At 44.3% G+C, this 14,583-nt stretch overlaps 1 protein-coding gene across 1 annotated transcript in view; it reads right to left on the bottom strand.

Annotated features, from left to right (window-relative positions):
- ift74 (intraflagellar transport 74) overlaps positions 1–14,583 on the bottom strand; it is a 256,862-nt gene that overhangs the window by 188,728 nt on the left and 53,551 nt on the right. The gene's annotated exons all lie outside the window — the stretch shown is intronic.

Below are 14,583 nucleotides of genomic sequence, written 5' to 3'. Positions count from 1 at the left end.
TGGAAGTAGATCAGAGTTAAAATTTCAAGCCAATAATCCAGGATTTTCTCAGAAAATGAACTTGGTATTATGATTTTAAAATATGCCTGCTTATGGTGACATTATTCACATGGTGATCATTAGTTCGTTGAACTATAAATCAAGATTGCTGGCCACACTATTTCAACTGATAGTGACTGACTCTATAGACATAATTTATATGTAATTATCTTCAAATCACAGCTATTGTGGAAATTGCAGCAAAGCGGGATTTAAAATAGTGTACAAACAGAATGGAATGTAGATACTTTGTACAGCCATTCCATGTGTTGAAAGTCACTAACGCAACAGCCAAGATAATAAGCTGACAGAAACAGTGTGCAGATATAGTGCAATCACCAAGGCTGAAGAGATTCAAGGGCAGGGGTGGCCAACCATTTACATTCCATGTGTCAATTTTTTCACGCACGAGTTCAGATGCGCCATACAACTATTGTACCCCCATTCAATTCTTGTAAAAATATGTTAATATACATATTTAGCATTTTACATTATATATTGATTTAATATAAAAACAAGATAAACATTACTTACTTAATTTAACAAATATATTTTGACTTCTTTTGATTTTTTCCCTTTTCTTAATCACATATACTTTCCGTAACTCAGACCCAAGCACTAGCTTCAGTTTTCCTTCTATTTCAGTCTGATTATAGTGTCTATTAAAATCATGTCTTCTATTATGTCAGAAAGTATTTTCAAAAACAATGCACAACGGTTTTCCTGACGGACCGCTATAAATAAGAACCAATTTTCTCACTGTTCATTGAATTCACGCTAACTGTCACTTTCTGCTTTTCTTTTGCTCATTTTCTTTTGCACTGCGATGGGTAAAAACAAGGCTTAATTTACAAAAAAGTACAAAACAGCAAGTATTCACAAAGGACAAACAAAGCACAACTCCGTAGCGCACGAGTGTCAGTTGTAAACTGACGGGCAAAAACCTGCGACACACCACTGGTGCAGACGCCTGGCGCCTCAGGATCAAACAAGTATCAAACCTGTATTGAACAGTTATGGAATGACTGCAGAACAAAATTCCTTCTTTCCTAGTTTGACTCATTGAACATTTTTTTTAAAATTGAAAACAGATTAATGTGAAATAAGATAATATTCGCCAAAAGATTGCACGAAATAATAAAATCCCTAAAAATAATTGCTAAGTTTTAGATTTATTCTCAGTAAAACCCATTTCTAGCTCTAAGCACTTGAATTCTTGTTATAGCTTTTTTTTTCTACAAATCGGTTTTTAACATAGAACATAGAACATAGAATAGTACAGCACACTACAGGCCCTTCGGCCTACAATGTTGTGCCGACCCTCAAACCCTGCCTCCCATATAAGCCCCCACCTTAGATTCCTCCATATACCTGTCTAGTAGTCTCTTAAACTTCACTAGTGTATCTGCCTCCACCACTGACTCAGGCAGTGCATTCCACGCACCAACCACTCTCTGAGTAAAAAACCTTCCTCTAAGATCCCCCTTGAACTTCCCACCCCTTACCTTAAAGCCATGTCCTCCTGTATTGAGCAGTAGTACCCTGGGGAAGAGGCGCTGGCTATCCACTCTATCTATTCCTCTTATTATCTTGTACACCTCTATCATGTCTCCTCTCATCCTCCTTCTCTCCAAAGCCCTAGCTCCCTTAATCTCTGATCATAATGCATACTTTCTAAACCAGGCAGCATCCTGGTAAATCTCCTCTGTACCCTTTCCAATGCTTCCACATCCTTCCTATAGTGAGGTGACCAGAACTGGACACAGTACTCCAAGTGTGGCCTAACCAGAGTTTTATAGAGCTGCATCTTTACATCGCGACTCTTAAACTCTATCCCTCGACTTATGAAAGCTAACACCCCATAAGCTTTCTTAACTACCCTATCCACCTGTGAGGCAACTTTCAGGGATCTGTGGACATGTACCCCGAGATCCCTCTGCTCCTCCACACTACCAAGTATCCTGCCATTTACTTTGTACTCTGCCTTGGAGTTTGCCCTTGGTTAATACTTTTTGCATGAGTAGGTTTACTTCCTTATTATTATCACTGGGGTGCAATGCGCCACTTCTAATCATCCAATGTGCCGCTTTTGCTGCATGCGCCATAGATTGGCCATCCCTGTGCTACGGCAACACAAGTGGCGGCGCCAGAGATTTTTTTCTTGCTGGTGCTACGGAGGGGCTGAATGATTCAGTGATGGTGCTGAGGGATGTATGTTAATATGTATTCGCAAGGCCAGACGCGTGGCGTTAAAAAGTCAATTTCAAGCATTATGTGCCTACTATAAATGCCTCTGTTAATTCACAGGCAACAGCAATTGATAGATCTAATATAGAAGTGAACTGTTACAGTGTCAACAGCAACGGAGACAACCTGGGCTACACGGAGCATAAACAAAAAAAAAAACAGAGCATCCGAGCAACAGCAGACAACGCAAATCACGCACCAATCCCGCAATCAGCGTCAAATGCGTGCCTTTCAACTGAAAAACACAAAACGAACCCACTGCTATTTGCATTACATAGACAGCAATGCCAAAAGATACACCGTTATTAGAGTCAAATAAGGCAAACAACAGATGCAAGGGTTTATCAGGAGTTGGACAAATCGTACTCTGACCATGCAATACTTCAACTAATTTGGCTGTTAAATTTAAAACAAAAATCAGCAGAATCACTGCTTGTAAGTCTACGCAAAACCAGTAGGCTTAATAGCAGTAAATGTAATATTTTAGGATTTGCAGGAAACATAAGGACTATGGGGTATCCACCACAAAATAATAATAATAATCAGCATTAGTCTTGGCCCAAATTTTTAAAAAATCAACTGCGCTCACCATTAATGTTTTCAGAGAAGCACAATCTGTCTGTTGTTGTGATTGGTGGCGAAAGCATCAATGATTTTCTGGATGTCACTGTCTGTCCTTGCTTTTGTTGTATTTCCAGCAGACGCCGAACCTGATGTAGCTCTGCAGTCAAGTTCACTTCAGTCACTCCATAGTATTGGGCCATTGGCCAAAGACAATTCTTGTCTAGGAAGAACTTGTGTTTGGGACTCAATGCTGAGACTCTAGACAGAACACCCCCAGTCTCAATTGAGAACCGTCTTTTCATTTCAGTCAGAAGTCTGTCTATAACTGGATAGGAACAGTGGTTGAGAAGGTCATCAGAGGATGTGACTGGTGTGCGTTCAGTTTGGGCCTCAGCAACAAAATCATGTAGGCGGCGGGGTGGCTGGGCCTGTCTCCTTTCATGTGTTCTGTTCTGTATACCGGCCTTGACGCACAGGTCCCTAGCTCTTGTCTGAATTTCACTCCATGATTCCTCTCCCCATTTTGCTGAGAGTGCATCGATAACAGACTAAGCCAATTCCACAGCGAATGAAAGCTCCAAACTGGGAGATTGTAGCTGGTCTGACATGAACTTGGTGAGTTGGAATAAATCCTCAAACAGAGTGAGAGGTAAAGCAAACTGCTCGTCAATCAGTCCATTTACAGCTTTAGCCTCCGTTTTCCTCCATGCATTTGGTTGACCCATAGTATCCTGTAGTGTAGCTAGAATGGCAGGGAGTGATTTCCTTATAGCCCACAAAGCTGTATACTGACCCAGCGTGTATCTGACAATTTCTTCAACTCCTCGGGCTGTGCAGTTGATTCCAGTTCTCTCTGTTTCTTCATGAAAAGATCGTGGGCAACAGAGTTTGAAAAGAAGTTGTAAAGCAGCTGCACAGTTTCAAAAAACTCACCTGCTTGTGGTACATTGCTCACAACATCCACTAAAACAAGGTTAAGTCTGTGAGCATGGCAGTGTATATATAATGCCTGCCGGACCTCTTTCCTGAACCTCTCTTGTACCCCATTATTGCACCCGGACATCACTGCTGCCCCGTCATACACTGACCTATACACGCGTTCTTATCAATAACACACTGGGCGAGTGTCTGTTCAATGCTTTTAAGAAGCGACTCTGCGTCTAACCCTTCTGCTGGAGTGAAGTGCAAGAATTCTTCAAGCACTGTTTCGTCACCACCACCGATATTTGCTCCTTCTTACTCAAGTCTTTACTTTCATCCTCTATGATGGCAAAATATCCAGCCTCCTTGATTTCTGCACTTAGTTGACGTCTGCCATAATACCCACAATTTCATTTTGGATATCATGATAGGTGTTTTTTGCAATTCCAGGACTGTCCTCTATTTTTTTAGCTACAGTCTTATCAAACTTCCCAATTACACTGAGCAACTCAGCAAAGTTTCCCCTGTTGCCAGATCCATCATTCTCCCGGTGTCCTCGCTGGGCAATGCCTTAGCACACAATATAGCATAGAGACTCAACTACTGCTCTCATATACTCACGATTTTCTTGGACAATCTTTGCATGTCCTTTGTCAAGCATATTTCCCAATCTTGAACTGTCTTGTTTTCTCAATCTGAATTTGGCCCATGCCTCCATCGCAAACTTATGAGCTGCACTTACATGGTGGGTTTTGAAAGCTGTTGTAGCTTTCCACCAGTTGCGGTAACCGATGACAGTGAAGGTAGACTCAGAATGGAGCCCATGTCCTCCACACAGGAAATGCCTGCATGCGAAGCAGAATGTAGCATCTTTTGTGATTGAATATTCCAGCCAGGAGTACAGGTCAAACCAGCCACAAATAAAACTCCTTTGCTGATTGCCAAACTGCTGCGAAGGGTACTTTTTCAATGCTGGCCGACAGGGTCCTTCCTCAGGCTGCTGGCTAACATCACTAACAGTATTCCCACTTGCACTAAGAGCTTCATCCAAGTTCCCTTCCGAATCCCGCTCCATTTCTTGTTCCTCTACTTCGCCCTCACACTCCTTCGATGAACTGCTGTAGTCCTCATCCCCACTTACTTCTTTCTGCATGTCACTTTCAATTAGGACATGCTCAGGCTGAGACACCACTGATTCCTCTGGATGAGGTCGTTTTCTGACTAAAAATCGATCCATTTTTCATGCCGGCCAAAATAATGCACCTGCCAGGTCGACGCTACCTTGCAAAAGAACAATGTGCACGTGTGGCATCCGTTAATCTCGAGAGACCACGGATCTGCGCCTGGATGTATACTATCAATCTCTCACGTGAGTGACATCACCACCTTAAGTGATCATAGATCACCTTAACTGATCTGAGGACAGCAACGGCAGGATATTGACAACGAACGAATAAGCAGAAGTGTAGAGTGGATCTGACAGAGTTTATAACTTTATTGCTGCGTGGGTGCTATGGTAATTGGGGGTGCTATTTCACGAGATCAGCTGGAGAAAAAAGCTGTATTCAAAACTATAGACAGAAAGCAAAGCAGCTGTAGTTAATTTCTTGGTGGCGCTATGGTGGGGCTATTGCAATTAGCACCACCTTAGTGCCGCCCCTGGGCAACACTTACTACTGGACAGTTATTTTACTAATTCTCATGTATTATTGCCCTTCAATATGTTGATTTAATTGGTAATTAACACCTGAAATATGTATTATGATTGGTACTACAATACACAAATGATTGGATTCAGAATGCAGTAAGTTTTTATTCAATTAGTATTTGCATCCAACCAGTCAATTTCTGTATAAAAATGTAATTTCTCTGTTCAAACTTCAGAACAGCGTGATGACAGAGTTATGTTGTTCTTCTTGTGCACAAGCCATAATGTCATTGAAAACTACAGCACAGAATAGGCTGTTCTGGCCCATTTATTTGGCCCATCTATTCTGTGCTGAATTATTTAAACTCCCATCGATATACACTCCGACCATAGCCCTACCATCCATGTACCTATCCAAACTTCTCTTAAAAGTTGAAATCGAGCTTGCATTCAGTACTTGTGCTGGCAGCTTATTTCACACTGTCAAAACCTTCTGAGTAAAGTCGTTTCCCCTCATGTTCCCCTTAAACTTTTGACCTTTCACCCATAACGCATGCCCCCTAGTTGTAAGTGGCAAAAGTTCTCTACACAATCCTATCTAACTCTGCTGCCACTTTCAATGAATTATGGACCTGTATTCCCAAATCCCTTTGTTGTACTGTACTTCTCAATGCCCTAATGTTCATTGTGTAAGACCTTGCCTGTGAAGGATCTTGCCCTTAACAGTGTACTGTCTCCTTGCATTTGCCCTAACAAGGTGCAGGACCTCGCATTTATCTGGGTTAAACTCTATCTGCCATTTACCTGCAACTGATCTATATCATATCATATTCTTTGCCAGTCTTCTACACAATGCACAACTTTACCAATCTTGGTATCATCCATAAACGTACTAACCCACTCACCTACATTTTCACCCAGGTCATTTATATACATGACAAACAGTAGAGGTCCCAGCACAGATCCCTCCAGAACCTCTCTAATTACAAACCTCCCGCTCAAATAAGTCCCTTCAACCACTACCCTGTCTTCTATGCGCAAGCCAGTTCTAAATCCAGTAAATTTGCCACAGACCCCATGCATCTTAATCTTCTGGATTAGCCTCCCATGAGGGACTTTGACAAATGCCTTACTAAAATCCACGTAGACAACATCTACTGCCTACATACATCAAAGTTGCTGGTGAACGCAGCAGGCCAAGCAGCATCTATAGGAAGAGGCGCAGTCGACGTTTCAGGCCGAGACCCTTCGTCAGGACTAACTGAAGGAAGAGTGAGTAAGGGATTTGAAAGCTGGAGGGGGAGGGGGAGATGCAAAATGATAGGAGAAGACAGGAGGGGGAGGGATAGAGCCGAGAGCTGGACAGGTGATAGGCAAAAGGGGATACGAGAGGATCATGGGACAGGAGGCCTAGGGAGAAAGACGGGGGGGGGGGGTGACCCAGAGGATGGGCAAGAGGTATATTCAGAGGGACAGAGGGAGAAAAAGGAGAGTGAGAGAAAGAATGTGTGCATAAAAAGGAGTGACAGCTGGGGTACGAGGGGGAGGTGGGGCCTAGCGGAAGTTAGAGAAGTCAATGTTCACGCCATCAGGTTGGAGGCTACCCAGACGGAATATAAGGTGTTGTTCCTCCAACCTGAGTGTGGCTTCATCTTTACAGTAGAGGAGGCCGTGGATAGACATGTCAGAATGGGAATGGGATGTGGAATTAAAATGTGTGGCCACTGGGAGATCCTGCTTTCTCTGGCGGACAGAGCATAGATGTTCAGCAAAGCGGTCTCCCAGTCTGCGTCGGGTCTCACCAATATATAAAAGGCCACATCGGGAGCACTGGACGCAGTATATCACCCCAGTCGACTCACAGGTGAAGTGATGCCTCACCTGGAAGGACTGTTTGGGGCCCTGAATGGTGGTAAGGGAGGAAGTGTAAGGGCATGTGTAGCACTTGTTCCGCTTACACGGATAAGTGCCAGGAGGACTGATCTCCCTCCTGGCACTTATCCGTGTAAGCGGAACAAGTGCTACACATGCCCTTACACTTCCTCCCTTACCACCATTCAGGGCCCCAAACAGTCCTTCCAGGTGAGGCATCACTTCACCTGTGAGTCGACTGGGGTGATATACTGCGTCCAGTGCTCCCGATGTGGCCTTCTATATATTGGTGAGACCCGACGCAGACTGGGAGACCGCTTTGCTGAACATCTACGCTCTGTCCGCCAGAGAAAGCAGGATCTCCCAGTGGCCACACATTTTAATTCCACATCCCATTCCCATTCTGACATGTCTATCCACGGCCTCCTCTACTGTAAAGATGAAGCCACACTCAGGTTGGAGGAACAACACCTTATATTCCGTCTGGGTAGCCTCCAACCTGATGGCATGAACATTGACTTCTCTAACTTCCGCTAGGCCCCACCTCCCCCTCGTACCCCAGCTGTCACTCCTTTTTATGCACACATTCTTTCTCTCACTCTCCTTTTTCTCCCTCTGTCCCTCTGAATATACCTCTTGCCCATCCTCTGGGTCACCCCCCCCCGTCTTTCTCCCTAGGCCTCCTGTCCCATGATCCTCTCGTATCCCCTTTTGCCTATCACCTGTCCAGCTCTCGGCTCTATCCCTCCCCCTCCTGTCTTCTCCTATCATTTTGCATCTCCCCCTCCCCCTCCAGCTTTCAAATTCCTTACTCACTCTTCCTTCAGTTAGTCCTGACGAAGGGTCTCGGCCTGAAACGTCGACTGCGCCTCTTCCTATAGATGCTGCTTGGCCTGCTGCATTCACCAGCAACTTTGATGTATGTTGCTTGAATTTCCAGCATCTGCAGAATTCCTGTTATCTACTGCCTACCCTCATCAATCTCTCTCATCACTTTGTCAAAAAACTCAATCAAGTTCGTAAGGCATGATTTGCCACTCACAATGGCATGCTGGCTCTCCCTAATTAGACCATGGGTTTCTAAATGTTGATATATCATATCCCAAAGAATTTTCTCCAGCAAATTCCCTACATTGACCTGAGACTCACCAGTCTATAGATCCCAGGATTTTCTCATGTTCCCTTCTTAAATAGAAGTAAAACATTAGCCACTCGCCAGTCCTCTGGTACCTCACTTGTGGCTGGAGTCAACAGGAAGATACTCAAACCACCCCAACCCTTTATAAAGTCAGCACTGATCTCCTAGTCCCCCATATCCTTTTCCTTAGTAAGTACTGAAGCAAAGTACCAATTAAATACCTTACTCAAATTCTTCTCATCCTAGCAAATATTTCCCCTTTTATCCCAGAGTGGTCCCACAATCTCCCTAGTTATCCTTTTGCTCTTGATGTATGTATAGAATGCCTTGGGATTCTCTTTAATCCTACTTGCCAAGGATTTTTTATGGCTTTCCTAATTCCCTTCTTTAGTTCCTTTCTTGCTTCTTTATACTCAGCATGTGCCTTGTTTGATCCTAACTTCTGAATCATTACATACTTCTCCTTTTTCTTCTTGACCAAGTTCATCACCTCTCTGGACATCCAAGGTTCTCTTATCTTTCCATCCCCGTCCTTCCTCCTAACAGGAACATACCTTTCCTGTACTCTGTGCAAATGATCTTTAAACACCCTCCTGATGTGGGCTTGCCAAAGAACAGGTGTTCCTAATTAACACTTCTTAGTTCCTGCTTATTGCCCTCATAGTTTGCCCTACTCCAATTTAAAACTCTCCCACAAGAACCATATCTATCCCTATCTATAGCTATCCTGAAAGTTAAGGAGTTGTAGTCACTGTTCACCTGGTCCGGCTCATTACCCAACACCAGGCCTATTATGGCCCCTCCGCTCATTGGACCTTCACGTATTGATATAGGAAACCTTTCTGGAGATACTTAACACATTCTGCCCCCATCTAAACTCCTTGCACTGAGAAGTTTATATCAGGGAAGTTGAAATCCCCCACGACAACAATCCTATTATTTTAACACATTTCCTTAATCTGATTATATATCTATTCCTCAATGTCCCGGTGACTATTAGGTGGTCTGTAGTACAATCCCATTAGTGTGATTACACCTTTTGAATTCCTGAGTTCGACCCAAATGGACTCAGTGTCTGACCTCTCTATTATGTCTCCCCTGAGTGTAGCTGTGACAATTGTCCCTGATTAGTAATGCAACTCCAACCACCAGCTCCTCCTCCACCTTTTACCTTCACCTCTCTTTTCTAAATCTTCAAAATCCTAGTACAAACGTAGATTAACCATCCATTCCTTCCCTCTCTCAACAATGTTGTTTCATGTATCATTGCTACATGTACTGAACAATGCTCCAAGTTCATCACCCTTACCCGTAAGACTCCTAGCATTAAAGTATACACACTTCAAACTATCCAACCCATTATACCTGTTATTTTGATTTTACCTTTCAATACTTTCCCTGACATCTACCTTCTAGTCTGATCCTTCCCTTACTGACTTGGGGCTTTGGTTCCTAGCACCCTGCAAAACTAGCTTAAATCCCCCTGAGCCACATCAGCAAACCTCCCAGCCAGGATATTGGTTCACCTCCAGTTCAGGTGCAACATGTCCCTCTTGTACAGGTCATGCCTTCCCCAGAAAAGTTTCCAATGTTCCAAGAACTTGAAACCCTGTCCCCTGCACCGCTTATTCTTCCAAGCTATCACAAACAAGATCTGCAGATACTGGAAATCAAAGTAATACACTCAAAATATACATAGAGCTTTGACCAGCAGCCAATCGGACATCGGACGTTTAGAGAGATGGGGATTTCAATCAGGTCCACTGCTTGAGGATAAAAGGCAGGAGAGGTTCGCGGCAACGTAATAGAGCTTTGATGGCAGCCAACCTGGATGTTGGAACTTTGGAGGGGAGGGAATTTCAAACAGGTCTACTGCTCAAGGGTAAAAGACAGCAGCGGTTCACGGCAGCGTGATAGAGCTTTGACCAGTGGTCAGTTGGTGTTTGGGATTGATAATTAAGAGCAAATTAAAGAAAGGCAGGGGCAAAAGAAGTGGCCATTGTTGCAGCAGCCATTGTCTGAGTGGACATAGTCAGACTGGTGATCTTTCAGGCTTTAGCTCTTCGAGGCTTCAGCAAAAAGAGGCTTCTCTCGGAAAAAGCAAAGGAAAGAAAAGATCAAGTTTTTTCCTTCTCTTCTTTAGATCTGCTCAGCTAGGGGTGAAGAGATGTTAGGCAGGATAGCGTAATGCTCCTCTTCGGGATGTGAGAAGGCAGGGAAACCTCCAGTATCCCTGATGACTACAACTGCAAGAAATACATCCAGCTGCAGCTTCAAACAAACTGCATTAAGGAGTTGGACCTGGAACTGGATGAACTCTGGATCATTCAGGAGGCATACAGAGAGGTACTGCAAGACACAGGAAACTGGGTGACAGTCAGGAAGGGGAAGAGGTTAGGGAGCCACCGCAGAGTAACCCTGTGGCCATCTGCCTCAACAACAAGTCACTCTGGATACTGTCCAGGGGGAGGCAGAAATGACCAAACAGATGAAACTCACAGTGGTAAGGTCTTTGGCACTGAGTTTGCCCCTGGTACTCAGAAGGGAAGTGGGGAGAAGTGGCACACTGTGCTGATAGGGGATTCGTTGGTTTGGGGAACAGACAGGAGGTTCTGTGGGCAAGAACGAGATTTCCAGATGGTATGTTGCCTCCCGGGTGGCAGGGTCCAGGATATCTCGGATCAAGGCCTTAGCATTCTTAGGTGGGAGGGTGAACAGCCAGAAGTCATGGTCCAAGTGGATACCAATGATGTGGTAGGACAAATGACAAGGTTCTGTATAGGGAGTTCAGAGTTAGGTGCTAAGTTAAAGGGCAGGACCTCCAGGGTTGTGATCTCAGGATTGCTACCCATGCCTGACAAATGTGTTGGAATTCTTTGAAGAAATAACAAACAGGATAGACAAAAGAGAATCAGTTGATATTGTGTTCTTGGGTGAGACACATAAGGCTGCTAAACAAGCTTCGAGCCCATGGTATTACAGGAAAGATTCTAGCATGGATAAAGCAGTGGCTGATTGGCAGGAGGCAAAGAGTGGGAACGAAGGGAGCCATTTCTTTCTGGCTGCTGGTGACTATTGGTGCTCCATTGGGTCTGTGTTGGGACCAATTCTTTTCACGTTATGTCAATGATTTGGATGATGGAATTGATGGCTTTGTTGCAAAGTTTTCAGATGATATGAAGATAGGTGGAGGGGCAGGTAGTTTTGACGAAGTCGAATGGCTCCAGAAGAGTAGGAGAATGGGCAAAGAAATGGCAGATAGAATAGTGTTAGGAAGTGTATGGTCATGCATTTTGGTAGAAGAAATGAAAGGATTGACTGTTTTCTAAATGGAGAGAACTGAGGTGCAAAGGGCCTTGGGAGTCCTTGTGCAGGATTCCCTAAAGATTAATTTGCAGGTTGAGTCTGTGGTGATGATGGCAAATGCAATGTTAGCATTCATCTCAAGAGAACTAGAATATAAAAGCAAGGATGAAATGTTGAGATTTTATAAAGCACTGGTGAGACCTCACTTGGAGTCTTGTGAGCAGCTTTGAGCCCCTACCTTAGGAAGGAGTGCTAAAACTGGACAGGATTCAAAGGAGGTTTACGAAAATGATTCCAGGATTGAATGGCTTGTCATATGAAGAGCCTTTGATGGCTCTGGGCCTGTATTCACTAGAATTCAGAAGAACGAGGGTTGACCTCATTGAAACCTATCAAATGGTGAAAGGTCTCGATAAAGTGGATGTGGTGAGAATATTTCCCATGGTGGGAGAGTCAAAGACCAGAGAACACAGCTTCAGAATAGAAGGGTGCCTTTTTAGAACGAAGGTGGGGAGGTACTTCTTTAGCCAGAGAGTGGTGAATCTGTCGAATTCGTTGCCACGGGCAGCTGTGGAGGCCAAGACTTTAAGTATATTTAAGGCAGAGGTTGAGAGATTCTTGATTGTTCAGGGCATGAAGGGATATAGGGAGAAGGCAGGAGATTGGAGCCAACAGGAAAATTGGATCAGCCATGATGAAATGGCGAAGAAGACAAGATGGGCCAAATAGCCTAATTCTGCTCCTCTATCTTAAGGTCTTATGGTCTTAAAATGCTAGAGGAACTCAGCAGGCCAGGCAGCATGTACAGAAAAGAGAAAACAGTTGACGATTTGGGCTGAGACCCTTTATCAGTCCTGATGAAGGGTCTTGGCCTGAAACATCAACTGTTTACTGTTCCTGACCTACGTATCCCACAAATTGGTGGAGGAGTTCTTGGCAATACGCAACCACTGCAATTCAGCCTGTCATTCCACTGATCAAACACTGGAAAGGCAGCACTGATGGGAGAGGCCAGCCCCCAACTGAGTACATACGTCACACTACACCACCTCCGACATCGTTTCTCCTGGACTGCTACAGCAGGCACTCTCACAGCTTGAGGCCTAGTCCTCACTACAACCGACACCACACATCTTCCTTGCCATCTGTCACGCCATCAAACAAGGGTAACAGGGCTGCGGCATCTTACATTATCATTGTCCAACAAGGTCTTGCAATCACAAGAGAAATATCTAAGACAATCACCCATGGTCACATTTACCTCACCTTTGCGCACCAACTCCGATGCCTTTGATGCCTTCCCATAGCAGGCAGCAACACTGTCTGCACCAGGCCAGCTCCTCCAACACCCATCTTAGCTCCACTGAACCCCATTCAGCTCCTCCAATGCCCGCCTAGGTTTCCAACACCCAATCTAGCTTCTCTGAGCAGTGAGCAGTACCCAAAGTTCTTAGAGACCGGTATTATCTTATGATTGTTAAAAGGACATTAACAAAGGGAAAAAAAACACTTTTGGTTGGCCACTGAGAGGCCACTGCGTCTGAACGCACCATCATCTTACCGGAAGTTCCAGGTGTAAATGAAGTTATCCATTCCAATTTGCCTCAAAACAGCAAATACCTCCTCCTCTGTCAACAAACAATATTCTTTTCCATAGCTGCTGCCTGGCCTGCTGAGTTCCTCCAGCATTTTGTGTGTGTTACCTCCTCCTCTGTAATCTGTATAAGGTCCATGACCTTGCTGCTGCTTTGCTTCTCTTCTGTAGACTCTGTGTCTGTCTCCCGAGTAAATGCAGATACATAGATTACCATTATGATCTTCCAGAGGACCAATTTTATCCGTTGTAATTATTTTGCTTTTAACATATCTGTAGAATCCCTTAGGCTTCCCCTGAGGGATTTAACAAACTCTATTCCATCTAGTCCTTTTACAGTATGGGAGTTCCAGTCAAAGCGAAAATCACCTACTATAACAACCTTCTGTTTCTTGCAACAGTTTGTGATCTCTGTACAAATTTGTTCCTCTAAATCCCGCAGACTGTAGGGTGGTTTATAATATAATCTCATTAACATGGTCGTATCTTTCTTATTGCAACACACACAAAATGCCTGAGGAACTCAGCTGGTCAGGCAGCATCTGTGGAAAAGAGTAAACAGTCGATGTTTTGGGCTTGAAACATCGACTGTTTAGTCTTTTCCATAGAAGCTGCTTAACCTGCTAAGTTCCTACAGCATTTTGTGCGTGTTGCTTTGGATTTCCAGCATCTGCAGATTTTCTCCTGTTTGTGATATCATTCTTACTCCTCAGTTCCACCTTAAAGCCTCATTAGACGAGTTCTCTAGTCTGTCCTGACTGAGCACTACTGTGACATTTTCCCTGACTAGTTACACCTCCCCCTTTAACCCTTCCCACTCTGTCGCATCTAAAATAGCAGAACCCTGGAATATTGAGCTGTCAGTCCTGCCCCCTGGCAACCAAATCTCACTAATGGCTTCAGTATCGTAATTCCAGGAGAGAGACCAGTCACCCTTGTCCCATTGTGCCTGCAAACTGGAGGCGGATTGTTTTTGACTCCAAACATGGCCTCTCAGATCCAGGCCAGAAGGCCTCACAGAAATTGGTTGCATTAATGTTTGTTTCACATGGCCTCAAAAAGGACTGTGTGATTGGACTGCAGCTTGTGTGGAATGTCATTGGGCAAAAATTAACCATCATGTGCAGCCAGCATTGGCAGCTTTTGAGGTCCCTGAACGACGGTTTGACCATGTCAATGTCAACCTTGCTAGCCCTCTTCCCTCCCTCCCACAGTTTCACGCACCTTCTTACCATGGTGGACTGTACAACCAAG

Source organism: Mobula hypostoma, chromosome 5, assembly GCF_963921235.1.
Source record: "Mobula hypostoma chromosome 5, sMobHyp1.1, whole genome shotgun sequence".
NCBI lineage: Eukaryota > Metazoa > Chordata > Chondrichthyes > Myliobatiformes > Myliobatidae > Mobula > Mobula hypostoma.
Note: the sequence above shows the minus strand (reverse complement) of the source record. Positions and strands in the feature narration are given on the sequence as shown.